The 26275-nt window shown below is 44.1% G+C and overlaps 1 long non-coding RNA gene across 2 annotated transcripts; it reads left to right on the top strand.

Moving 5' to 3' along the window:
- The first annotated feature begins 471 nt into the window (after window positions 1-471).
- LOC102298165 lies at window positions 472-25298 on the top strand. 2 transcript variants are annotated; one of them, XR_001336942.2, is made up of 6 exons: window positions 472-604; window positions 709-720; window positions 7132-7202; window positions 13860-13922; window positions 23099-23157; window positions 24150-25298. It is a non-coding gene; the product is annotated as an uncharacterized LOC102298165 (long non-coding RNA). The 2 variants fall into 2 exon arrangements; XR_006055309.1 differs by lacking the exon at window positions 709-720 and having other exon boundaries at window positions 473-604.
- Window positions 25299-26275: the final 977 nt, after the last annotated feature.

Here is a 26275-nt window from a genome sequence, read left to right as displayed (position 1 = left end):
GTGTGTGTGTGTGTGTGTGTGTGTGTGTGTGTGTGTGTGTGTGTGTGTGTGTGTTTGCGTGTAAACCATGCAAAAGTATGAGACAGGAAAGGTGGACTAATAAGGAAAGTGAGAAAAATGTTTGAAGACATATGCGTGGAGGTGAATAACTGGCAAGATAGCAACACATAAAATCCAGTATATACGAACACACACAAACAACAATGGGGGGAGGAGAGTGACATTCTAGTTAAGCCTGCCTTCATGGATCACTCTCACTTCTCGCATAAAGAGGGATGACTCTATTGGGTGCCCGAGAAGAAGAGCAAGGTGAAAAACGAAGGACGGGCTGTTGCTGTTTTAGGGGGGGAAAAGTGAAGTGAAGTTTGAAGAGAGCAGCACAGTGAGAGGAGAGGGTTTGTGGAGCATGAGAGGGAGGGAGAGAGAGCGAGAGTGACAGTGAGAGAGAGCGAGAGAGAGAGGGGAAGGGGGAGAAAGACAAGAAGAGAGGCTCAGTGAGACAGACAGATGGAGGAGAAGCATGTAGCAGCAGAGAGGGGAGGAGGAGGAGAAACAAAGCGTGTTGACTGAGGAAGTGTGCGTGCCATGCGGGCCATGTGCTCAGGTAGGTCCTATCTATATCTACTACTTCCAACGGAGGTCCTCCATTCTCACGTTTACAACCTCTTTTTTTCCCTCTCTGCTTCTGTCGCTTTCTACAAAAATCAGTAATAACACAAGGTAGGATGGCTTTCTTCTTGCTATTCAGAGGCACAGGGCTCAAAAGAATTTTGTGTGTTTTCACTTCTTTTTCTGCCTTTATGAATCCCATGCAGTGCCGCTTTTTTTCTTCTTTTTTTAATGTGGTGATGCCATTGTGAGTGCAAGTTTTTCCTTTGGTTCAGTGTTGCATGCTGTGATTTGCAAAAAGAATTGCTCGTGTTGGACTGATACCACAGATGCAGTGCAAATTGGGAGATTTTATTCAGATCTGGCTGTATCATAGTGTGTGTGTGTGTGTGTGTGCGAGTGCGCGTGTGTGTGTGCGTGTGTGCATGTTGAGCTGTGTGATGGTCTACAATACTGGTAGGATATTGGCAGGAGTGAGGAATGTGTGAGACTTCTCCCCAGATCTCTTTGTTCCTTCTCTTTCTCTCTCATTTTCTTTCTCCTTTTTTTCCTCTGGGCTTGCACACACACACACACACACACACACACACACAACACACACTTACACAAACCAACTCTTGCAGAAAACCAGTTGAAACTTCCCACCGGCAGGAGAGAAATGCCTGGAATGTGATTATCACGTATTTGTGTTTATTTTATCACTGCGGGTCGCTTGCAAAGCAAAAGAGGAAACCAGATCAGGCGCATGCCCAGCACTGTGTGTGTGTGTGCGCGTGCGTGTGTTTATGTGTGTAAAATACATGCGTGTGCTCAGTGGTGGTGATGGTGGTGGGTGGGTGGGTGTAGAGGGGATAGAGTGGGAGGGTAAAGAGTGAGCTATTTGGCAGTGCACGTGAGTGTGTGGGTGGTGTGTGGGTGTCAGGGTGAGTGGGTGCAGAGCTCTCTTTGAGTGAGAGCACATGTGACTCGAAGTGTGTGTGGGTGTTGAGTGTGTGTGTGTAGAAAGATGAAAAGTGCTGCGTGCGCGGGCGCGTGTGTGTGCAAAAGGTGAGGTGATTGTGTGTTTCCGAGTCACCTTCGCAGAAAGAGGTGGAGGAAAGAAAAGGGGAAAGAAAAAAAAAACTTTCCTTTCTTTATGTTGTATGCTCATTTACACACATGCACACACACACACACACACAGTTCAGGCGCCTGTCAAACCCAATGCATTCCAGAGCGCTCGAACACACAGAGTCTGAATGGTGGGATGAATGCGGGGAAATTCAGCTGAAACGTGAGGACAAAAGCCAGGGGGACATTTAAGAGGGTTTAACTCGGCAGAACCCTGGGAATCAGGGAGGAAACACACACACGCACGCACACACTGTAAGCATGCACACTTACATTATTGCATGCCTATGCACACTGAAATGTGAATAACTGCGCTCTAAAATGTGTATACATCCTGACACACACACACACACATACACATATGTACAGCTGCGGCTCCAACAAACTGTTAGAGTCTGGAACAGAGGGGAATTCCCAGGGAGGAGACGGTGAAAACACACCTCTGCCTTCATATACACAATGAACCTGGGAGCCAAAATACCAGTGCTGAAACACACTGGTGGAGGTACTGGAGCTGCGGTATGCCAGTCACTTCAATGGTAACGCTGTATTGAATTCTTTTAAAAACCGCCGATAGCTCAAAGGGAGTTCTGTGAGTGACAAATTCTTCAAGTATGACAAAGCAACACCGCTTCTTTGAAGGCTTCATGTGTAAAACATCAACCCGGGACTAAACTGTTGAATGGGCTCATAAAACACCAATTGGCCGAGTCTTGAGAATGGATTAGCGTTATAGCAATCGAGATAAGGCATTTTAATTCTGACGTGCCACTTTATGAAGGACAATAGCGACGGAAAGAATGCAGAGATTTCCGCCAAAATGCCAACACTTTATGACATTTCCAGCAATTATATCAATTAGAAGTTTTAGGGGTGGTTTTTTTTGCAGTTTCTTGAGTCTCCAGAGACACTGCGGTTTCAACTTGTTCTGTTGACATCATGAAGTAAAGATTATCAAAGTCTGCGACACATAAACATGCCTTGCGAAAGTGTTTATCTGCGACTTCAAAGTCGGCTCGGTATCTCCCAAGTTGAGATTTCATCAGGTGTTTGCTGTTCAGGTTTGGGCAGACAGAAAAAAGGGGACTGGAGTTCAATGAACATTACAGGTCAACCCCCTCCTTTCCCCGCACCTCCTGCCTCTGATGTGCACTATAGACGTTATATGACGTGTGTCGGGGAGGAGGAAAGGGAAGGGCGAGGTGACGGGGTCGCATTTGTACAGAACTGGAATCAATATTGCTCACTCCGAGTCAGATCAGTATACACGCAGAATCGAAAGCCCGGGTCCTCTTGCTGAGAAACATGAAGGGGGAAAGTGTGGGATTATCCCCAGTTGCTGCAGTCTTTGCACACCCTGCAATAGCAGTTTGAGGTCACTGCAAAATGCACCTTTATTTAACTGTTTACCATTAATTTACTGAATCTGTTCTGTGAGCAAAACCAATTCAAATTCCTCAGATTTCATGCTTATCTAGCTTAACTGTGACTGCCAAACATTCCCTAGTAAATCGGATTGTGAAATAATAAAATTTAAAAGCGTCTAGTCAATTTTTACCCGCCTTGTTAGTTTGCTAAATAATCGTTTCAGTCAGTTAATCACAAGTCTTAACAGTGCAGAGCTCATCAAAAGCTCCGTCAGGTATGAAAAAGCTGCCTCTTTGCCTCCGTCAATCGGGTGAAATCCTACATGAAGTCCTCCTTAGCCGTGTGAGGTGACCTGCCAAGCGCCATAGGGTTAAATTAATTTGGTCACACGGCTTACAGAAAAAAACAACAGCCTGCAAACACAGAAATATTTCTGGGAAGTTTACATTGAAGAAATACCCATCCCAAATACCAGAAACTGAGGTCATAACTGCACTCATAACCAGATAAGAGAAAGAGTGGGCACAGTAATTTATTCAGGGAATTTTCACAATATGAACCCCTCGTCATCATACCGGCGGTGATATTGTCATTGTGGTTCAGAGACCTCATAGCTCCTCAAAAACCATGAAGAGAAACAAGCAGCAAAAACATTTGTTAATTTCCCAGATCGCTGTCACAAAAAAAAAAACAAAACAAAAGAAATCACTCTCACTCTCAAAGTGAGAGTGATGAGACAGCCTGCAAGAGCAAAACGGGGGGAGGGAGCAGGTGAGCAAGAACACATCATATCACATATTTCATAGGAAATTTATACAAATGCAGGCGCATACATTAAACAGTGCAGGTACAATCCCACTGCAGGTGTATTTCCCCAGTGAAAGATACAGAGAGACAGCTCTCAGTCAACTTGTTATCTCTGAAATGTTTTCACGCTCTGACTGAGCGCTTGTGGGGAGCTGAGCTGCTAAATGAAACAGTCGCAGAACTGTAAGAATCCTTCAGCTCATTGGTAAAACTGTTAAATGTGACTGCTTGCTGTTCAGCCTGTCTTTTTTTTTTTTCTGGAGTAGTTAAGAGTTTTAAAAAAATTGAACAGGAGAGAGTTGATATTTAAAGGTTTTTTTCTTTTTAAAAAGATGATGCTAAGCTGTGACATTTCTTAAAGTCATCATTAAATGTCTGTGCAGAGCTATTTGGACCTGGCACAATAACACAGGGGTTCCCACAAAAACATTAGCATTGCATGTATGCTTGTGCAGAGGAGTGAAATCTGTTTTAAGTGAAATTCACCTTGTGCGCTCAGCTTGCAAAGGACCTTTTTCTCCCTAGATGACCCCCCACCCGACTCTGGAAAGCCACTGCACACAGCAGGAGGAAAAATGTACTATCTACTCCTAAAGGAAATGTTTAGAGCTCCTAATTTATTACTGGAAAGCTGAGGTTTGTTTAGCATATTTTGCAGCATCTCGTCTTGTGATTTAGTTGCAGGGAAAACCGGAGGAATGTCCTCATCGCTTTGGAGCTTTTGATTTTTAAAAGAAATTCTTTACTATCTGCAGCTGAGTTTACTGGTTTGTTGGAGTTTGAAATTAGGTGCTGAAATCACACAGAAATGTAGAAATTTTCTCTGCCTTCCCCTCTTCGTTTTTCACTTCTGTTCTCTGTGTGCAGGTGTTTTTCTCTCTCTTAGGTGTGTCACTGACAGTGGCATCACTATCCTGATATTAGTCTCCGCGGTCGAGCAGGGGACAGTCCCCGGAGCTCAAGGGGAGGGCGACGGGAGGAGGGGGGGATTTCTCGCGGGCTGAGGTCGATGCGGGGACCGAGCTGTGGCCGACTGATGTGACTGATTGTTGTTTTTTCGGGGGGTAGCCAGCCTCCAGTTCGAGGCAACAAGAACCAGTCAGTGGCATTTCCGAGCGATCCGCTGTAAAGGCCCGCAGGCAGGCACACAGATAAAACAGAGAGAGAAAGAGAGAGAGAGAAGGGACTCTCACGTCAGATGAGTAATAGAGCGGTGTATTACCACGGCACAAAATGCGAGAGACGTGATAAATCGATCCTCCTCCTTTCCTTCCGCATATATCTGCGGTTGTCTCCGCTTGTTCCACCAGAACTTTTTCTTTCTTTTCTTTCTTTTTATTGCGCTCAGCCCTCGGTGATGTGTTGTTTCAGCTTCTGCTTCTCGCGTGCTCTCGTACGCACAACGGATAGATCTCGGAGCGCTGCGCTCGAGGAAGGTGTCTGCAAACTGGGCTCATTTTTTTTTTCTTTTCTTCTTTTTTAGCTTCAGCTGATCTGCAACACAGACGAATACACACAGGTACCGCAGTTTGATGATAAGAATTTACAATTTCAGTTATCATTATTGTTATTATTAGTAGTAGTAGTATTAATATTAGTATTATTATTATCAGTGCCAAAAAACAGTAGTGAATAAGAAAATGAAGAGGGCTATTTTATTCATAGACTTAAATATTTAAAAATGTGTGCTTTGACTTTGTCGGTGTGGTGTAGAAGTTCTATTAGGGCTGGCACTGTTTACATGCGGCGAGACTTGAACATGGCATTGCAACAGTGTGTGGTCTTCTCTGGCAAGGCCTCTTGTGCGAGCGCTATTACTTCACGCCCGCGTTTACGTGTTTGTGCGCGCGCGTGTGAGAGAGGGAGAAAGAAAAGAAAAGAGGAGGGGGGCGTGAGTTGAGGGCTGGAGGAAATTCTTGTGTGTTGGAATGCGTTTACCCCGGGGGAGACCCGTGACTTCGGGATAGACGAGGGGCACAGAGAGAGAGAGAGAGAGAGAGAGATGCATGTGGCGTGAGGAGAGAGAGTGAGCGGTCTATTGTGAGTGCACTGGCTTTCTAAGAAATCTCTGAATGGTGTGTTTGATGTGTTTGTTAATGCGAATATCACAGTAATCGGGCGTGAAGGGACTTGAGTTTTTTTTAAAGTGAATTAGATTGTCTGTTCGAATTATTCACATTTTTCTCTTTGATTTTATTGTTCTTTCTTTAGAGGACTATAATTGAAACCATGCTCCGTTAGTTTTAGAAAGAGTGTTGCTGTATCCAACAGGGGGCACTTGTGACACGTGCAGTTGGATCTCTGTGGTTATTAATGTATTAACTCTGGCCGTTAATATCAATTTCAAATTTTGTATTTTCTTTAAAAGCTTAATATTGTTTTGCACGTTTAGTGTCTCGTTTTTCTTTTTCCAGACTTGACAATAAGCACGTTAAACAGAATTTCAGAGGAGTTTGCAGAATTAGAAGCTTTTTAAAAACAAACAAACAAACTTTTGATCAAAACTTGCTCTTCAGTCTACTCAGAGTCCATCAGATTTAGGACTTCGTGGGAGCTTTGCAGTAGTCTAAGTGATTTTCATTTTGCCATGAGGAGCGCAGTCATGCGCAACAGGTTGTCCCTGCCTCCTGATCCTCCATCAGCTGTATCTGTTGTTTAGTCAGTACAGAAAGTAGAGAACCAAAGTGCATAGACTGCCTCTGCAACCCTGCTCATATCAAACATAACATGCCACAAATATGACTTCACCCTTAAGGGAAAATAAGCATTAGTGACAGTATTGGAGGAGACTGAGCTTTATCTGATTATACACAGTCGGAGTGTATAATCTGAAAGCTGACAGCATATGCCATGTACTGTACTTGAAACTTTGACAGAAGTTGGTGCATCGATTTACTTTTTTAATGGACAGACTGAGGTTAGGATCCCGGTTGGTATTGGACACAAATCAGTGTTTCTGGAACAGTGCTGGGGACTAGAGGGAGATGGACTGCTAAAAGCTCGCCCACACACAAATGTGAGATATTCTAATGAGCAATCTGGCCCTTTCTGAATATTATTCACAGTACAAGCATCCTACGATGTGTGACATTGTGCGAGTCTATCAATTTTGTAAAATATCTTCTTTTTTTCCTTCCTCAAAAATTTTCTGTTTGATAAAGGTGTCAGTGATAAGAATATTTGAAAAGGCTCCGTATGATGTGAGTGACATGCTCCTCTGCCACCCGTTTTTCACAGCTCAAGCTCTTCACGATGCACATCTGTGAAAAGGCGGCAAAGACCTGCAATCCATGGCTCCTGTCCTGCTGGTAAGAATCACACATTTTCTGTGATTTTTCACTGATGCAGAAATAGCTTGAATTCATTTCTCAAATGGAAAAGTTGAACCTGAGCGGCAGCAGACCAGGTTCCATTTGAAGTTTTTGTTAATGCACCTTGCACTGTACGCATCGTTGCCAGCTTTAGATCAAAATGTTGCATCAGTCTTTTCTCTTGAAATCTTACCTTTCACAATCCAGCTACTATATCTAAGGAGACCTCATCACTCTCACAATCCAAATCCTCCCCTGTAGCTGCAATTTATAAATAACTACAACCTACTGAGCTCAGCTGTGTTAAAAGCTCTTTACGTACAGTAGGCAACAGTAGATATCAACCTTTTTTTAAATGTAGTGTATTTGATATAAAACTGGCAAAAGATTCAAACACACACATGCAGCATGCACGGCCCACACACTCCCACGTGTTTCCCCTGCCTTTGCTCTCTTCAGATGTGAGGCACATGACATCATTAAAGAAGTGATCGAAAAATCACTGTAGGTACTGCATGTGGGTTTTGTGTGTGTGCATGTTTTTGTTTCTGTGTGGGTGATGGGGAATGAAAGCCAAAGCTCCAGAGCCGTGGGCCCATGGTGGCTATGTGTGTGTGTGTGTGTTTGTGTGCGTGCGTGCCCAGCCGGAGGCTCTGGTCCTGGGCTGCACTGCCTCCCACGCTGGGGTACGGCTGGGGCTGAGTGGGAGGGAAGAGTGGGAGGTAAGAGTGGGCTGGGGCTGTGAGTCAGCCTGCTGCTGAGCCCCTAGACACGAGAGCGCTGAGGGAAGAAGCACACGGGCAAGAGTCCTCTCCCTGCCAGCGTTTTGAAGAAACTGTTAAGTTTATTACGAGGAGTCTACAAGTCCCGGGAGAAGTAACTGCTGGGATTACACATAGGACAGAAGGCAGTGGTGGGAGAAGGCTCTGAAGGTATTGAGAAGATGGAGTAAATTACAATTTCAGTGGGGCTGACGGCTCCTCAAAACATGGTCAGGAGCTACAGGAGAAGGCAGGGGACACAAAGATGTTGCATGCATCTTTGTTGGTTCTTTATTTTACTGATGTGAATTTCTAATGTTAAACTTAGATCAAAGACTGGCTCTGCAGACCACTTCTGTATTTTTAGACCTTTTAGACCTTCGTGTATTTCCACAGAACAGCTCTGAATACCACAGTCTCAGCCTGCTTATGCATTTTCTTGCACTTCTGAGACAGATGGCGGTATCAGGCCCAGCCCCATCTGCTGGAACCACTTGCTCTTTCTCACTCTGTCTGCTGAGAAAACAAAGCTCCATGCTGCATGTCCATTTAATCTTCAGTGAATGACACACTCCCATTCCACACTATGCATATGCATAGTCCATTAGTCAGAAGCAACAGGGACCGTTTGTCTCTGGTGCTTTTTGCCAGGTTAATAAACTTTCTAGTGTGAAGCTCACAGGAGTGTAGCCTGCATTGCAGATCACAAGTTATTTACTCACTGCAGGATCATTCATGAATGCTCTCCGTTCATCCTGCAAGTAGAGCTGCTGTTTAAAGGAAAATGCGAGATTTGATGTGTAAATCTTCTTCACGTGTACAGGAGCATGATTAGCCTGTAAATACTGTGGTAAAAAAAATAGCTTAGAGGAGATTCTTCATGCTTTTTTAGGGGTTAAGTAGCCTAATACAGGTAGCTGAAAACTGCAGTCATCCTCAATATCTCTAAGAATGAGAATAAATATTGTATCTGATGGAACAAATTCTTGTATAGGGTGGGAAATATTTCTAGATGTAGAGTAGTGTTTGGTATTCATGCTTCATCAGATACATAATTTTTTTTTTAAGTTTTAAAATCATGCTTTTGTGTCAATGAACTAATGACTCACTAAGGGGACTTGTTAGTTGTCTCTGAAGTTTTCATTTTCTGTCATCTTTTTCCCTTCACCCCAAAACCCAGTCACAGCACATGGCTGAGTGTCCCTCAGCCTAGCTGCGTCTCATCCTGTCAAAAGGCAGTTCTTCTGCCCTACTGTTGCCAAATGCTTGCACATAGGGGATATTGTAGAGTCTTTACGGTACAGTGTGAAACACCTTGAGATGACTGTTGTTTTGCTATAAAAACAAAACTGAAATGAAATAGGTTTGTCATCCTACTATTCTGTAAACTGTCTTTCTAAATGTGAAACTTGCATCTCAATATTATGTTTATTAAGAAAAGCTGAAGCAAGTGTCATTGCTAGCTTCACATACTGACATACATACTTGACATCAGTAATTGATAAGATTAAAATCAAATTAACTTTAAATTGTTGTAGTTCCATTTTAGGAGATTTCATGACACCACTCTCAGGGCCACAATGTCCCAGTGAACTCAGCAGCGGTGTTTCTGGGCTGGGCCGGTTGTTCTGATAATAGAAGGTGGTTCTCCAGGAAGCCAGGAGGGAGTCCACCAGTCTGGGGTGTAGGACCAGTAAGTGGGCCAGCTATGGGATCAGCCCAGGGGTGTGGAGCAGCAGTCGATGAGGCGGTGGGAAGTGCTGGAGGGATGTGGACGGGTGAAAAAGGAAGGCAGGCGAGGAATGGGAGGGAAGGACACGGAAGTGAGAGCAGGAAACGCTGGTAGGAGCAGTGGGAGTGGGGAGTGGAATGTTTCACAAGAGCTTTATCTGCACTGTAGCGTCAAGATGTGGGCATCCGCTGTTGGTGTCACTGTTCAGACAGCCACCCGCCAAGCGAGGGAGCTCATGTGTGAGCCATCCTCTGACACGCACACATGCGCACATTCTCCACAGTGTGACCCCTCACCGCCTTGGCAGAGCTCACTGCTCTTATATCCTGGGAGTGGGCCAGCCTGCAGCACCGTCCCAGTCTTCGTATAGCCCACGCTGTGCGGTTGTGGAATAGAGAGAGAAAGTCTTGCAGTGTAAGTGAGGGAGTCAGTGCTATGCATTAGTGGGTTCTGTTAAAGGGACCACAATACTGGCGGGCATACATTCATGCATATGTAAGTAATGCATTTCTGCACTAATCAGATCATGCTGTCACGGGCACGTTATGCATTTTACTACAAGAGCATGAAAACTGCAGTCAGTGCAACTGTTATTACTGCATTTAATCAGAGCAGAAATACTCAGCCTTCATTCATCAGAGGGCACGATTGTTTGTTTTCATATGAATTGACCTATTAACCACAATAATTTATACAAGAATAGGGACAAGCCTATAAGACAGGTAAATATTATTTAATTCTGTGCAATAGGCACAACTAGATTTTAGCTCCATGTACTTCCAAATGTTGTATTTGAAAGAGTGTGTATAATATTAAACGGAGGTGGAACCATCTCTGGTGGGCCTGTTATGGACTGCGGAGCTTAAAATGAGTATCTTTGACTTAATAAAACGTAACATTGCTGTTTTCTTTTTCGAGTTGTCTTAACTGTCAAAAATGAGCACTGAAATATTAATGGAGTACATTTATGTGAGCAGTGCATGTGAATAAACATAATTTAAATAGACTTTCTTTGGGGGGGGGGTTGTCAGGCTGAACTAATGTAAAATATGCAAAGTAAAATACAACGAGCTCAAAACTGATTTTGCTTTGGAAATAAAATGTTTAAAAAGTATCATCTATAAGCAAAAATGATGTTTTTAATACTATGTTACTAACACTATCGTTATGGCAGCTATTACTTTATATAGCTCAACCTAATAGTTATGCATTGTGTCACAATAGAAGCATGCGTGTATGATGCAATTACAGAGACTTGCAGTAGTAATGGAAATATCAAGTACTGTCAAAATGTTTCACCTGAGCTCAGAGGTGCTCGTGTGACACTAGAGCTGCTGTGAAATCCCTGCGTGTCACTAACGCCCAAGGTTATCACAGGGTAATAAGTGCGCGCACACACACACAGACAGACAGACACATGCACACTTACACAAACAGACACGCGCGTCACTGCAGGGCAGTGGAGAGCAATGCAGAACAAGCACCGTGATGAGAGATAAGATGTAAGAGTCATGCCTCTCCAACGTGACCGTGACATCACAGTTGTATCTGCGTGTTCGCCGTCTCCCCATGCTAGAAACTGACGGGCCTAATATAGTCAGTGCAGAACACACACACAGCTACACTAGGCTGGCGGGGGAGGGAGTCTGATTGCCATATTTCCATCTCCTGTCCTTGGTTGGTTACAAGCGTGCGTGTCTTCAGAGGTGTGTCTTTGTGTGCCGGGTTAGTGAATGAGATGACGTCACTGTTACGTCTGTTCTTGTCTATCAGTGGCTGGGAGTTTCTGTCTTGGCACAGACAGGTGCATCTGTGACATAGTGTGTGAGCGTGTGCGTGTGTGAGAGAGTTTGTGCTTTTATAATTCAAACTTTCTCTGGCTATGTGGAATGCCACTTGAGAAAGAACTTTGAGTGCTCACAAGAATTTGGGGCATTGGAGACATTCTCTAAATGTTCTGACACGTCTGTGGAAATATCTAGCTGCACGTTCTATTTGTCTTGCTGACCTTTTCCCTACTTCTCTGAAACACAGTTTCTAGCTGTTTTGTTTTGGGGTTTTTTGCTTTTATTTGCTGCTCACTTTTTCTTTTTAAGGGTTTTTTTTAAATTAATTTTTTTATGGACAGCCAATCTGTTTATTCACTTCAACCCAGCTGAAAGAAAATCTTCACAAGTGAGCTTTTTTTTGAACTGTCATGTCTTAAAACTACTCTGAGCAGCACCGTGGAAACTTACTGTAGGTCTTCTCACTGCTGGTCTTTGTGTCTCCCCCACCCAACCTCTATCACTGCTATCTCTCTGACCCTGTTTACTTGGGTAGGATGAATAAAACGCCACTGCAGCTAAGACAAGGTGGATAAGAAAGTATTTAAAACCATTGAAAACACAAACACACACAGTTTGATTTTCTTGAAATAGGCAAAATTCTGTATGTTGCTTGTGCCATTATTCTCTGACTACTCTGTTTCACATCTGACTGCAGAAGAACAGCGCTACCTTTTTCATGTAAATCATTAAGCACCGGTATAGTTACTTGTAAAGACACAGCCCCGTGGACCCATTTTACCATTTCAATATTTTCTCTTGCATTCTCTCCACATTCTCGTCTCTCTCCTGCTGTTTGAATTCCTTCGCTCTATCTCTCCAGCTCTTCCTTATCTCTGTCTGTCTGTGTGTCACCACTAACTCTGGTCAGCCATTTAACTGCTTCTCAAGTCAACCCAGCAGAATTCCCAGGCTGCTCAGCCGCCTGAGTTCACACCTTTTTGTCCACAGGAATCTTAGGAATCCCCAGTTTCCTTTCCACTGAAATCTCCATTGTGTGTGTGTGTGTGTGGGTGTGGGTGGAGGGGTGGGGGGGTACGTGTGTGTCTGTAACTACATGAAGGAAAGACCCCCGCCTGTGCTGTGCATGTGTGTTGAAACACATCTCCGCCCTTGTATCCACCCAGAGAAAGCGAGCAGGCGGTGCTCACTTTGTGCCCACAATAGACTGAGTCACATTCTAAAATGGCAAACCTCTTAGTTACTGAGAAACTTTGCTCTTTAGGAGAAACCCTTTAATGTCAAACTGAGACTCACATCATGTGAATTTCATCAGCACACGCTAATTAATTTGCTGTCTTTCACACGGGAATTAACCGCAAAACAGAACAGTTTTCTTCATATTTTCTGATTAGATCATTTAGAAGAAAATATGTTCAGTCTCATGTTTACCTGACTCCTTTTTGGTTTTGTGTTATTATAAATTGTTTTTAGGATCAATAATTGCAGATTCATCATTTGCTAAAGACAGACCGTTGCACTCTTTTCATTTTAACTATAAATTACCTACTTGTTAGGGAAAAAAGAAATCAATGACTCATTGTCGCTGGCTTGCAGAGCATCTGAATAACAAGATCAGGAATAATCTGTCAGATCGCTGCTTTTGGCAGGTAGTGCACATCATATCAAATGGTCGACCCGAAATAGCTCCACACAGGAATACACGAGAGAAAATTAACAAAGCTATTTCAAACAGAAAGAAACAAAAACAAACCAGGCAAGCGCACAGAGTCCCATTTAAATCCTCCCGGTGACTCGACCCGCGCACATTCATGCCGCAGTTTGTCGGCAGGTCTGGAGTCATTTAGCCGCTCTCACCCTGAGTCATCCCTGGCTTGAGTGCAGCCTGATGCCGAGGCTCAGCGGCACCCGTTGAACACAGCGAAGCGCGTACAGATACCCATTCACACACGGAGAGAGCTGTTATTCAGCCTTCACCCACTCACTCTCTCTGCGCGACAAGCAGAGCTATATGCGATGATGTCTTTGATGTTAGCTCATGAGGTCCAAAGACACTGGATGGAAATGTAGTTTGTAAACACTAGAATTATAAATTTAGACTAAAAACAAAAAATCTTATATAATATTTCTCATGAAGGCTTTATTTATAAGCCCTTTAAAACTTTTTTTTTTATTTGACCAAATCTCAGTGTTTTAATGTTCTAAAAAAAATATACAACCAAATCTTTTAAGCACTAATGCTGACTTGCGTCAACAGTCCCTGGGCAGGTAGCATGAAATTATACAGTGTACATGTGTGTACAAGAGAACGCACCGAAACAACGAGACATACACAAACAATCCCTCATACTAGGTTCAATTGTGTCCCAAACAGGTGAGCCAACTGATGCTGTCGCAGCTCACAGGAAGCTGGGATCCCACTCACGTCATCACAGAGGTGAGAAACTTTCCTAAGCTTCTTTTATAACGTGATAGAGCTTTACCTCCTCAGGACAGTCAGGTCAGGTAATCAGTGGCGTTCTTGTACATACAAAAAAACAATAGGTTGCAAGTTGCCCTGAGATTGCACTTAAGGGCTTTAATACCAAAATGTGTGTATATAGGTCAATTATTACTTAACCCTACTTGTTATGTGACTCACAGAGGTTATTTAAATAGTTATGAATGAGGTCTGACAAAAGCATTTATCCGGCTCCACTAAAACGTGTGTGCGTGTTTCCGTACCACAATATGTGTAACGGGAGCATAGCATGGGTGCAGCATGGCCTTTGGTGAGTCACATGGCCTCCCGTGTGAGTAACAAACCAACTATGTGATCCCTTCAGTTCGAGACTCCCATTCAGCCCACTCTTACCCCATACACACGAGCAGGGAGGAGGAGGATGGAAGCTGAGGGTGGGGCAGGGTGGTGATGGTTCATAGGTGTGGTTGGCAGAAGTTGGGGTAAAATAGCAGGATGTAGGTGAGAAAGCAAGCTCCAAGGAGGGAGGTAGAAACCAAGGGGGGTTGACTGAGGTCGAGGGCAGCTTCAGGTCAAAAGTTTCAGATCAGGGGGACAAAAGGTGCCAAAGACTCCTGTAAATTAATATATCACAGTCTCCCCAGGAACTGTCATCATCCATTCCTGCCCCCTGTTTTCTTTTTCTTTCTTTTTTTAACCTGTGAACTTGGGTACTTTCTTCTTAGTAGCTGTGGTCAACATGTGGTTACTCGCTTGTTTATGAGTCCGTCCGGTTCTGTAAACTCTGGTACTTTCTCTTTGTGGTCTCAATCAGCAGCCCATCTGTTAGTTCCATCTTCAAATGTGGCGCATGAAGCAGTCGAGATACGATGCACATATATAGCATTTGTTTATGTGGGTGTGTGTCCTTATGGGTGGAGAATGTAGGCTGGAAGTCACAAAGACTGTAGCTGTTGTTTTTGTTTGTGTTGCCTTATTTCATATTCATTTCAGAGTGGCTACGGCTCGGGAGGTAGTGCGGGAGGTTCGATCACCTGAATGGCCTCCAGTGTGAAAGTTAGACAGAGAGCACTTTGGCATTGTAAAAGCGCTTGTATGAATGACTGACTGATACATGTAGTATAAAGTGCTCGAGTAACAAAGCACTATATGAGAAGCAGTCCTTTTTTTCCTTTTTTTTTTAATAGAAGTCTCAACTCTCTAGCGGGGGAGTTTCCTGCTTTTGAAGACCCCACCACACACACACATACACAGAGAGAGAGCGAGGGAGAGAGACAGAGAGGCTACCCTTAAGTTTTTTCCTCCTCCCTCTCCCCCTCCTTCTTCCCTCCTCTCTTTTTTTCTGAATGGATGTCCTCTCCCTAACCTCAATTGAGAGCTGTAACAGGACACTGCTTTAGGCTCAGCCCCCTCTATGTATAAGAGAGGGAGAAGCAGCAGTCCTGTGAGTGTGTGTGAGCGAGTATGTCCGACAGTGTCAGTCAAGGGGTTGAGGGAGAGAAGGGGAGGGTGAAGGGTAAGAGAAAAGGAAGGAGGTGAGAGAGACAGAGAGAGAGAGAGAGAGAGAGAGAGAGATAGACTGCTGTGAAACATGTGATAGTGCAACTTTGGCGGGGCTTAGAGGGAGTTTAACGGCTGTAGTGTCTCCAGAGCTCTGGGAAAGCACCTTTAGCCCAGAGGGAGCCTCACAAGCTGTCTGTGTGTGTGTGTGTGTGTGTGTGTGTGTGTGTGTGTGTGTGTGTGTGTGTGTGTGTGTGTGTGTGTGTGTGTGTGTGTGTGTGTCTTTTTGTGCGTACGTGAAAGTGTGTGCTTCTGTGTGTGAGTGAGAGAGCCGGTTTTTCAGTGCTGCTGCTGTCACTTTAAGCCTGTTACTGATTACACTCAGAAGAATGCAACGGGAGGAGGCTAAAAAGACAGGGAAACAGATGAGGAGACATGTAAGGATGAAATCTCTCAGAAGCTGAGCTATGGCGAGCTTTATGTCACTTGCCCTCACGGTCCTGGGCAGTGACGTGGGTGAGACACCGTTACCCAACATCGTCTCTCCCTCCCTCTCTCTCTCTTTCACTCTCTGTTGGACCAAGCAAAGTCAAAGTGAAAGGGAACCCGGAATCCCTCTTTGAAGCAGAGACAGAGCGAGAGGACGCCCAGAAACACTGGGAAAAACTTAAAGAAAAGACACCAGAGAAGAAGAAATTCGAGGTTGAGGGAAGGGGTGTGCGTATGTGGGGGGGTTCCCTCATTCCAAACTCAGCGCTGGGAGGAAACACTACTCTCACCCAGACGGGTAAGTGAAAAAAGAAAGAAAAAAGAAAAGAAAGGGAAAAGATTCCCAGAAAGTAGAGGAGCTGCTGCTGCTGCTGCTGTTGATGGATATCATATGTTACAAGTTAAGGTTGAGAAACTGCTCCCAGATCCTTAATAGGTGGAGAGGAAGAGCAGTCTGTAGGCTGTCGGCAAACTCTCACACAGCCTGAAGTAGTGAAGTTGTGCTCTGATTTTTCTTTCTGTTCAATTTTGTTTTGTTTTGAAGCTGGTGATTGGTCACCTTCAGCTTGTCTCGAATTGCTCTGAGTTTGAATGGTCACTAGCGTGAGCGTCCCCAGCGCTGCGATCGCGTTACAGAGGAGCTGATTCACTGTCACACAGCCGATTTGTTTGACTCTGCTCTGAGGCTGACTTACAGTCGTATAGCCAGGATTAGATGGGAAGCAAAATGTATGGTGTGTGCTATCATCAGTGCTGCGGTAATATACCAGACATAGTCTGTTGAAGGCAATGCTGATATGAAGTCTTGTGATTAAAATAGGTCTTTGTGGTCAATGGGCCATTTTTAAATACAGAAGCACCACTTCCTCTCTGTTTCAGTCACGCTGTGTGTGTGTGCCCCCCCCTCTTCAACTGACACAGATAGCACAGTCCTTTTGCTCTGCAGCAGAAGGCATGAATGAACTGAGCGTCTGGGGTGGGGTGGAGGTGGAAGCGGTGGCGTTGGTGGTGGAGCGGGAGGTGGGGTGTGGATAAAATATCATACAGCATGGACAGCGAGCATGTGGCTTCTTTATGAATGGACATGGCAGGCAGCTGACATGATTGGCTGCAAAGGAGTGACGTCTGATGACTGCAGAGCCGGCACTCTGGAGTCATTCTCCCCTACGCTGTCGCCGCTGTCCCTCCTGGTTACCACCTCTTAAAGCGCTGCCGCCGCATGTGTGTATATGTATTGGTCTGTGCAAGACACAGAGAGAGTGTTTTAAGGAGTCGTGTGAATCAGTGCTAGTGGTTGTGGGTGACATGTGTTTGCCTAAGCGGGCTTAGTCACAATCTGAACAGAGGGGTGTGTGTCTTGAAGCAGTGGGCTTTTTTTCTTCTTTTCTTCATCTTCTTTTTTTTTTAAAGAGTTGTGGCTCTCTGCCCAGCTGTTGTTCTTCAAATTGTCTCCCACTCTCTCTGACTAACATAATGCTCCTTCCAGCTATCATTACTCTTACTTGTCATGTAATAAGAGGGAAAGTTTCCAGCATTAACACGTAATAATGCTCCCTCATGACTCACTTTCGGGGACGAAGGTTTATTTTGTGACCGTCTACACTTTTAGATTTCCGCTTAAAGAATTTCAACAAAAAAGGAAGTCATGCTATCAATCTGTCGATCTCATCAAGATGATGAGATAATGTAAGAGGCCGTTCTCAGGAAACAAACAGGAAAATAATTTATCAGGGTGACCTCTGTGTGTGTGTGTGTGGACCATAACCACGTTACCATGCCGGTGCCTGCCAACAGCCAACCCTACAGACGGACATGCACACCCTTTGTTTTACTGCGACACAATAATGGCCACTCCTTGAGCTTACTGCAGTTCCTACACTCCTCCTGCCCCCACTTTAGTTTATGGTTTATCAGGAGGTGTGATAGGGAGACGGCGAGAAAGAGAGTGAGGAGTGGTGATAAGGAATTGTCACGTTGGTGCGCGAGGATCTGTCGGCACTTATCGGGGCAGCGTTTCCGGCGCGAGTGCACGATAGAAAAGAGATTGGCGGCGAGATGCATCGCAGGTATCTATCTTGATGAGGAAGATTAAATTCCCAAGTCCAGATTAGCATGGAATCTGCCCTTTTGTCTTATCACCCTGCCTACACGGTGAACCCTGCTCTGTGCTACTTGGCAATAAGCAGCTAACCATCTCAGGCCAACCACCTTTCTGCAGCTTCTATAGGCAAACGTAAATGACTTGGTTTTTGGATAATAAGAAAAGGAGAGCACATTTTTTTTTGTCACGTATACAAATCCAGGGCATGTTGTAGCAGTTTCTTACGTTTTATGATTATTATTATGATTATTTAGACGTTGATTAAGATAATTTTTAAGATGTCAAAGCAACATTGAGATTTGGTTACAAAAAAGGCGAGAAATCTACATCTGCATCATACATTTATTTGCTGACTGTATTACTGGCATGAGTAGAGATTTTAGGGGCTATTGGATTACAACCATTTAACAACCAAATAAAAGTGGCTTGAAAAAACAGCAAGGTGAGTCATCTACAAACCTTTCATTTTTTAGTCAAACTGAACCTAATTTTAACCTTGGCAGTGATGCAGCACTGTAAAGCTCAGTCAATCTAACTAAACTGAACTATTCAACAGAATGGTTAAACTTTCAATTTTTAAATAGATTTAAATCTTTTTAAAAGGCCATGACTGGCTGAGCAGATTTAACCCATAAAAAATGAATATATTGACATGTGTTACTTTTTTTGACATAATGTAGAGATGCAGAGCTAATACCAATTAGTTTATTTTTATATTACTTTTATTTGGTTATTAACTAGTGGAAATAAAATATATACAAATAAAGGTTTATGGTCAAAGATAAACATGCAGGAATTTTTTTAATACGAAATATTTATTCTTTGTGAGTTTTAAATGGAAGAATTATTTTTTTAATGTACTGAAAAGGACCTCAAGCAAGCAGGTTAGGTTAATTAGAAAGGTGTCATCCTGACAAACTGCTGTGGAATGGTCACATATCTACACGGTAGTGATAAAAGCAGCTTTTCTGTTTATTCCACCACACTCAATTTGACAACAAAAGGATATAACGGCTACACTTAATATCAGGAACAATGTGCTCGTGACGTGGAGTGGAGGGGGCAAACGTGGACCGCATAATGACAGGTGGCAGATGGCTGGAGGAACTTAGGACTTAAGTCACCTGTGGCAGGCTTTACTTTGAACTGCATTCATAGCGGCTGGCGTCGGGAAGTGAGGCATTGTGACATACCGTAGTTATTCCAACGCTGACAGGAGTTATGTAACTGAAACTGGGTTAAGCGGCGCAAGAACAATCTTAACTATGACTTGACTCATTTCTCCTTTTTCTCTTCCCTACTTTCCTTTTCGCATGACTTGTCTTTGTTTATACATCAACAGCTCACTTACACAAGTCTGTCATTCACAGGCAGATTGTCGTGTTAAGAGCTTAGCTAGATAACTTAGATGTCGCAGGGCTCAAAGCACTGTGTGTGCATGCACAACAGAAAAAGCCCGTTAGAGATTCTGTGTGTTTGCATACGTCTTGTGTGCATTTCTTTTGTGTGTGTGTGTGTGTGTGTGTGTGTGTGTGTGTTCAAGAACGTTCCAACGTGTACTAACCACACACACCTGGCCTGGTTCCTCCTTTGCACATATATGGGCAAAGCTTCCCCTACCTGGGCCTCACTGAATTCCAATAAGTTGCAATGTGAGTGTGCGTGCGTGCGTGTGCGAGAAAGAGGCTGTAGAGACGGATGCACGTCATGGAAAACCAGGATCAATGGGCAAGGCCCACAGAGCTGCGTTTTTAAGGTGTTCCTTTTGTTTTCCAAAGGTAATCAGTTAGCACAATGACTCAGCTTGGCTGATTATTCAAAGTGGCTTCAGTAGGACGACGTCAAGAAGGAACTGTGGTCATGTTGCTATTAGACAAGCTGCATACAAACTCAAGAGAGCAGAATGAAATCCCTGTGTATCAGCAGGATTATTAAAGTAAGAGTGAAACTCTTGATTAAAATAAGACACACAGTGGGCTCAACAGTTTTCCCAACAACAACATCCAGACTTTCAAATTATTTGCTAAAAATCAAACTTTCCACAACTGACTTATCTACTTTCAGTCTCTTTGGGCTATTTGTCAAGACGTGCGTTAGTATTCAGGGTGGAGGTAGTGAAGGTATCAGTAGCCGGGTTGTGCCTCTTGCAGACAGAGCTTACATTATTACATTATAGCCTCTGCTTTGCCTTATGTTGGCACTAATGAAGCAGATTTATGGCTATGTTTGCCAGGGTTCAGCGCTGGTCCTGTTTAAACCCTGTGACCCGACAAAGCAAAGTACCCTCACACTGATTTTGGACAATGGGACACCTTTCATCCATTCCATTCCTTCTCTATACTTTTTTCCTTTTCCCTTCCTTTCCTTTCGGCTCCCTTCTTTCTGTGCTCCCTGCACATTTGCCAAACCTTCATAAAGCAGCTCGAGGAGGTAGTTAGCTTTCCTTGGTCATCTCGCCAGGTCTTTCCCATCAGTCCAGCCCCCTCGAAGAGCTTGCAGACATCCCTCTCTGTAGGCTGGGGGGCTGAGCCTGGGTTTGGGGTACAAGCTGTATATTTGAGGCTGGGGCTCCCTCTGGAGAGGTTCTTTGGCTGTTCAGTCTAAAGGTCTGGATTCAGTGTGTAACTCGACCGACAGCCACCTAGCAGCACTCAAAGGAACCATTTGGGATAGCTTTACAAGTAAAGGCCTGTTTTATCTTTACAATTTATAATAAGGATAGAAAGTGAGAGGGAGGGAAAGGAAAGGGTGGCGGGGAAAGTGACTTTAGCAGCGTGGATACAGGATAGCAATATTCTGGAACAGGGAATGACTTTGGATGGCGAACAGAGGTAACAGCAAAGACAGAGCTTCCATAACCTCTGCCGCCACCGAATATGAGCTACTGGCTTCCTCTCTTTGGTTGGAAGCTCTCACTCCCCCATCATAACCAATTATACTGTCAGGCTGGGGTATATTGAAATCTGGGGAGCTGAGAACTAATATCTGATTGGCAGCAGGCCTCATGGAACGGCTGCTTAATTGGTGGCAAGCAGTTGGTGAGCACTGCATTTCAGGCTCGTCTCATCTTGTAGTCTAAGCATCTCTTTGTGTGAGTGAAAGCAAAGTGATTGGTGCAATGTTCACTTTGTGAACCCAGCGAAATTGCCGAGGCTGTATGGGAACAAGCTAAGTATGAACTTCTTCACACTCACCAGGTTGTCAGCAGTCTGTTTGGGGTAGAGTTACACTAAAGTTCGAATGATGGATTTTCACCTATTTTGGCATACGCAGATGGAATAATAACAGATGGAGTAGAGGGCTGAAATCCATGTTGGAGACTTTTGAAAAACAAAAACTTAACAAAAACTAGTTTCTGAAATCGTGTGCATTTGCTGTGCAACTAAAAGCAACCTAGAACCCTTAATGCTCAATGGTTTGCGGGTGACCTGGTGGACTATAAAAGAGTAAGTGGACTGGTTTTGTTTGTTTTTTTGCTTTTTTTTTTATTTTAATCTAAACTCTTGAATTTTAGTCTGTCAGTGTCCACCAATTCTCTTCTAGCACTGACAGCTTCAGTGAGAAAGAGTAAAATATGTGCTTGCGCTTCTAAAGTCCAATTTTCTCTACCATCAATTTTTCTATCCAAATCTTAGTATTCAAAAATAAACTGATACAGTTCCAGGCTGTTTCTTTTTCTGGATTTGTTTTTTTGTTTTTGTTGGAAGAGCAACTGTAGATAATAAGCCCAGCGCTGGAACAGTAGGGGACTTTAAAGATGGAGTGCTGGACGTATTGCACACGCACACACGCGCAGAAAGAGCAAGAGAGAGAGAGCGAGGGAGGGAATGCATCCACACCCAGCTCACACATCCTACACACCCACCCACACACACATGCCCACACATACTTGAGCAACAGCACGAGCACATGCACACTACCAGTGAACCAGTGTCGCTCACTGTAGAACTGCAACTCTTGTGCTTGCACAAAATACACACACATACTTGTACAGTGGTCACCCCCTACTTTGAGGCTAAAGCAGGGTAATGATTCAGTTCCTCTTTGTGTGTGTGTGTGTGTGTGTGTGTGTGTGTGTGTGTGTGTGTGTGTATACATCTGTGTGTACTACATGGTGTATATGTGAACACATTTGCCACTTTGTGAATGTGTTTCGAGCGTGTGTGTGTCTGTGTGTGAATGTGGATGTGGTAAAGGCCCAGTCATCTTCAAGGCAGCTAAGACGAAAGCCACATCAACTGCCATATACCACACTCTAGGAATAGAATAGGCCAGCGCAGGCAGGAATGGAATGGCACGCCTGGCCTCGCCCCTCCTCGAACCACCTCACCCATCCCCAGGCCTCCTAGCGCTCACCCCCTCTTCCTCTAGTCCAAATCGCCCTTGTCGCTTAGGTTGCTTGCATTTCCCCACTTCATCTTGCAGTTTTGTAGCGCTCCGTATCACTGCTCATTTCACTCCTCTCTAGAGGAAGAACTACAGACGCATGCTCGCTTTCCTGGATTTCCTGGCTAGTATTAGGCATCAGATTGTCCAGCTGCTTTTATTTCAGTCTAGCTCCTCAAACGCCGTAGCATCTGAGTATGCACAAGACGTGTGTTTAAAAACCGAGAGCTGGTGTCGCTTCGATGAAAACCCCGATTAATCTGGCTTATCTGAGATGGTGTTTCACTTCCTCTGTTGTCTCTGTGTGCCTTCACCCTCTGTCCTCCTAAGCATGTCCATATCGCATCAACTCAATGTGTTGCTTTCGATTGAAAAATTGAAAAAGCTGATTGGCTTATGTACATTTGACCTCTCTGCCTAGCGGCAGTGGCAGCATCACCAAAGTGTGGAAAAAAAAGGGAAGCGATAACGCATAGACCTTATCACTTTGCCTCTTAGCCCAGTGAACTCACTGAGCCTCACCAGTCTGGACCTGTTGACACTGCACTAGCACAGCTTTAACACACACCTGTCCTTATTTTATGCTAAACGACATCTTTTGTTATATTTGTTGTTGTTTTTTACATCTCAAAATTAGCATCTGAAGTCTTAAGTATCACTTTCCTTTTTTTTCCAGGTTTGCTGATTTTGCTTGGATTGTCCCAGATAAATGACCGCGAGCCATTCCCACAAGAGGTAAGAAATTCATTCTTTAAAAAAAAAATCTGCATCAAACACTGTCCTCGCCACTGTCCCCTCCTCTCTCAGCTTCTTTGCCACTATTGTCAAAAGAACAGAGCCCTAGGCCACTTCCCCTTCTCCCTACCTCAAATCCCTCAGTGCAGGGAGCCCAAACAGTATTAGCACTTTAAACCTTAGGCTCACAGGTAAGTTCAGTTGGGGAGCTGTCAGAGAAATTTCTCTTATACGGTAAGATGAGACAAACGATATGACATAGTTGGCATGGTGAAAAAAAATGAGGTGCTGAAACGAGGAAAAGTAAGATGGGGGAAATGTAAAGACACATATGACAGAAAGAGCATTTACAGTGACAGAACGCTGGAATGCGAGGAAGGAGGAGGAAAGAGGGGCAGAGCAGAGAGAGGGGGAGAGAGAAGCCAGCACATTTCCCTTAATAAAAAGAAAGTGGAGTCAAGTGACCATCAGCTGGTCAGAGAATGTTTGATCAATATAGTCATGAGGCCTCAGGTATGCAGAGCGAAATGAAGGGAGAAAGATCGGCCCCGCTGTCTCCTTCCAGGTTACCCATCTCCTCCAATCACATGTATCTAGGTTGCAGTTTTATGAAGACTGAGTTAGCGCTCTCTTTATGCGTAGGGCTCAGCGTTGGGTCGGCATGGCGGTGGCTCTGTCTGTCATGCCTCAGGGCTAATGGGAAAGAATGACAGGAATCTGCAACTGATAATGCCATGCTTGGAGATGTTCGTCAGCAGATTATCTCCTATATCCTTCCCCTCCCTCAGGCTCCTCATTTTCTCCCGCTTGATCTCGTCTCTGCAGTTTGCCCCCTGTGCTCTTTCCTTTGCCTCTACATATTTGCATCTTGCACTCACACCTTCTCCTTCTTTCTTATTTTCCTTTTGTTGTTTTACATAATTGGTCTGTCCCTGAGATCTGTATGTGTTCATAATGGACCTATTTTCTGTTTCTCTTCACTCTTTCTTCAGATGGGGTCCAGAGTCTCCCCACCCAGACACGACTAAACCGGCCAGCCTTCACAGTTCACGCCTCTCTAGCTGCTGTCAGTTGCTCAGTAGGCAGTGTAGATCCTGTGTAGCAATCAGCAGCTACATCTGGCTACTGGGTCTCTGACAGTTCTGCCTACTTCCCAGTCAAGCTTGCTCGTTCCTCTTCCTATTGGCTAAGTGACACATTCCAGTCCCCGCATTGGCTGCGATGTCAGGGGGGCTCCATCCTGTGACCCCACAGACAGGATGTTCTCTGTGTCACAACTCCACAAGGGCCCCTTGTCAAGGCTTTTTTGTGTTGGTTTTTTTTCTTCACTCCTTCCTCCTCTGTCATTCTTCTTTAAATTCTCACTCATTTCGCCTTCTCTCCTTGGCCTCTGCAAGATTTTCTTAATATGAAATGTCCTTGGTTGTAAATATTAAAGTTCCGTGAGAGAAATTTAAAGGAGCGTATTTTTCCAAAGGAAAAGCAGCAACGTGTATTTGAAAAGCCCTCGGAGAGACCTTTGCTTTCGTCCTGAACCTGGCATACAATGTAGATTTCTGTGTGGTTCAATTCTACAGCTACATTGTCTGCTGGGTTTCTGGCAAGCAATATAAGCAGCTCTTATATAATCCCTCGGGCGCTCGAAAAGGTAAGCATTCATCTGTTCTGTCAATGTGGCTCAAATGCCTGACCCTGACAATTCAATAAAGAGAAAATATTTCACATTAATACTGCTGAGTGACTGTCGTTTGTCAAGCTGAAAATCACATTTGAAGAAAGAAAGAAATCTCCAAATCTACTAAATCTAAATTGATTCAGTGTTGCTTTTGTGTCCCAGGAGTTAACCCCAAGCAAGAGATGCCAGGAATATTCTAGTAACTCAGCACAAAGCTGGGCTGTTGTCTGTCAGGAGCTTGTCAGGCTGCTGTCAGACCGGCTCCTTATTAATGGGGCAGCACTGTCTCCCCTGCAGCCAACACACACACACAGTACAAAAAAAGCACACACCCGCACACACACCTGGGATTATACCAAACCTTCACACAGTGCTTTCAGAAGACATCCCTACCTGTGAAAGTCTGCAAACCCCAAAAGCAACTTCTACATCCCAAAGTATGTTTTTACTTCACAAACGATTTTAATTTGAAAAAAACAAAACCAGAAGAAATGCAGTCAAACTGTAATTTGACAAATTCTGCTGGCAACTTCTTTCCACACACACTAACTAGACTGATACCTACATGAATAAAGCAGCAGGCAGCCGGCTTTGAAAACACATGTTACGGCACCGAGCCTTACAAGAAACCGAAAAAAAGGGATGGGAGGGGGGCACAATTCTACTTTTAATGTGTGTGTTCAGCAGGGATCGGCAGCAGCGTCTTTGTCCTGTTGCAGCCCTCCAGCAACGCTCCGGCAATACAGTTGAAAATATAATAAGTCTCCGCAGCTAAGAAAAGAAACCGAGGCAAAGCTCCCTCGCAACAGCGGGTCTTTTGAATAACAGTGTTATTTCTTTTATAATCAAATCAAAGACAAATATAGAGTGAAGGTTTTGTGCCTTACTTTTTCCACAGCTCCAAGGTTCAAGTAGAGCTGATATGAGTGAGGCTGAAATGATTCGCTTCATTAAGCAACCGAGGGAAAAAAGTTCAGTCATTTATCAATTTAGTTTGTTTTTTTGCTAATCGAATATGACTCTGGGCTTTGGTGAGGGATATTCTATACGAGCTGCACTGACAGTGACCATGAGTGTATGTGCCTCCTTCCTCTCCGTGTATGTGTGCGTGTTTTCTATCTTTATAAACTGAGTTTTCAGCTGTCATTCGAACAAATCAATAAATAATAAATTCTACAGACAAAATTTGTTGTTGAGTGTAAAATTACCTACACTAGATCCTCCTATCGCTGCAAGTTTTAAAAAAAGGGGGTAGCTGAGTGATGCTGTTTCATTTATACCAAACTAACACATGAGCTGCAATACATAATACAGGATAAGAACCTCTCCAGCTGAGTCTGGCATATTTCACTAATCAAAACCCTGTCCCCGTGCAACAGGACACAAAGATTTATTTGCTGCTTGTAAATAACGCTCCCACCATTTATGATTTTACATGAAAGC

Source organism: Haplochromis burtoni, unplaced genomic scaffold (assembly GCF_018398535.1).
Source record: "Haplochromis burtoni strain Fernald_Lab_line unplaced genomic scaffold, NCSU_Asbu1 Contig_280, whole genome shotgun sequence".
Lineage (NCBI taxonomy): Eukaryota > Metazoa > Chordata > Actinopteri > Cichliformes > Cichlidae > Haplochromis > Haplochromis burtoni.
This window is presented reverse-complemented; position numbering and strand designations above follow the sequence as displayed.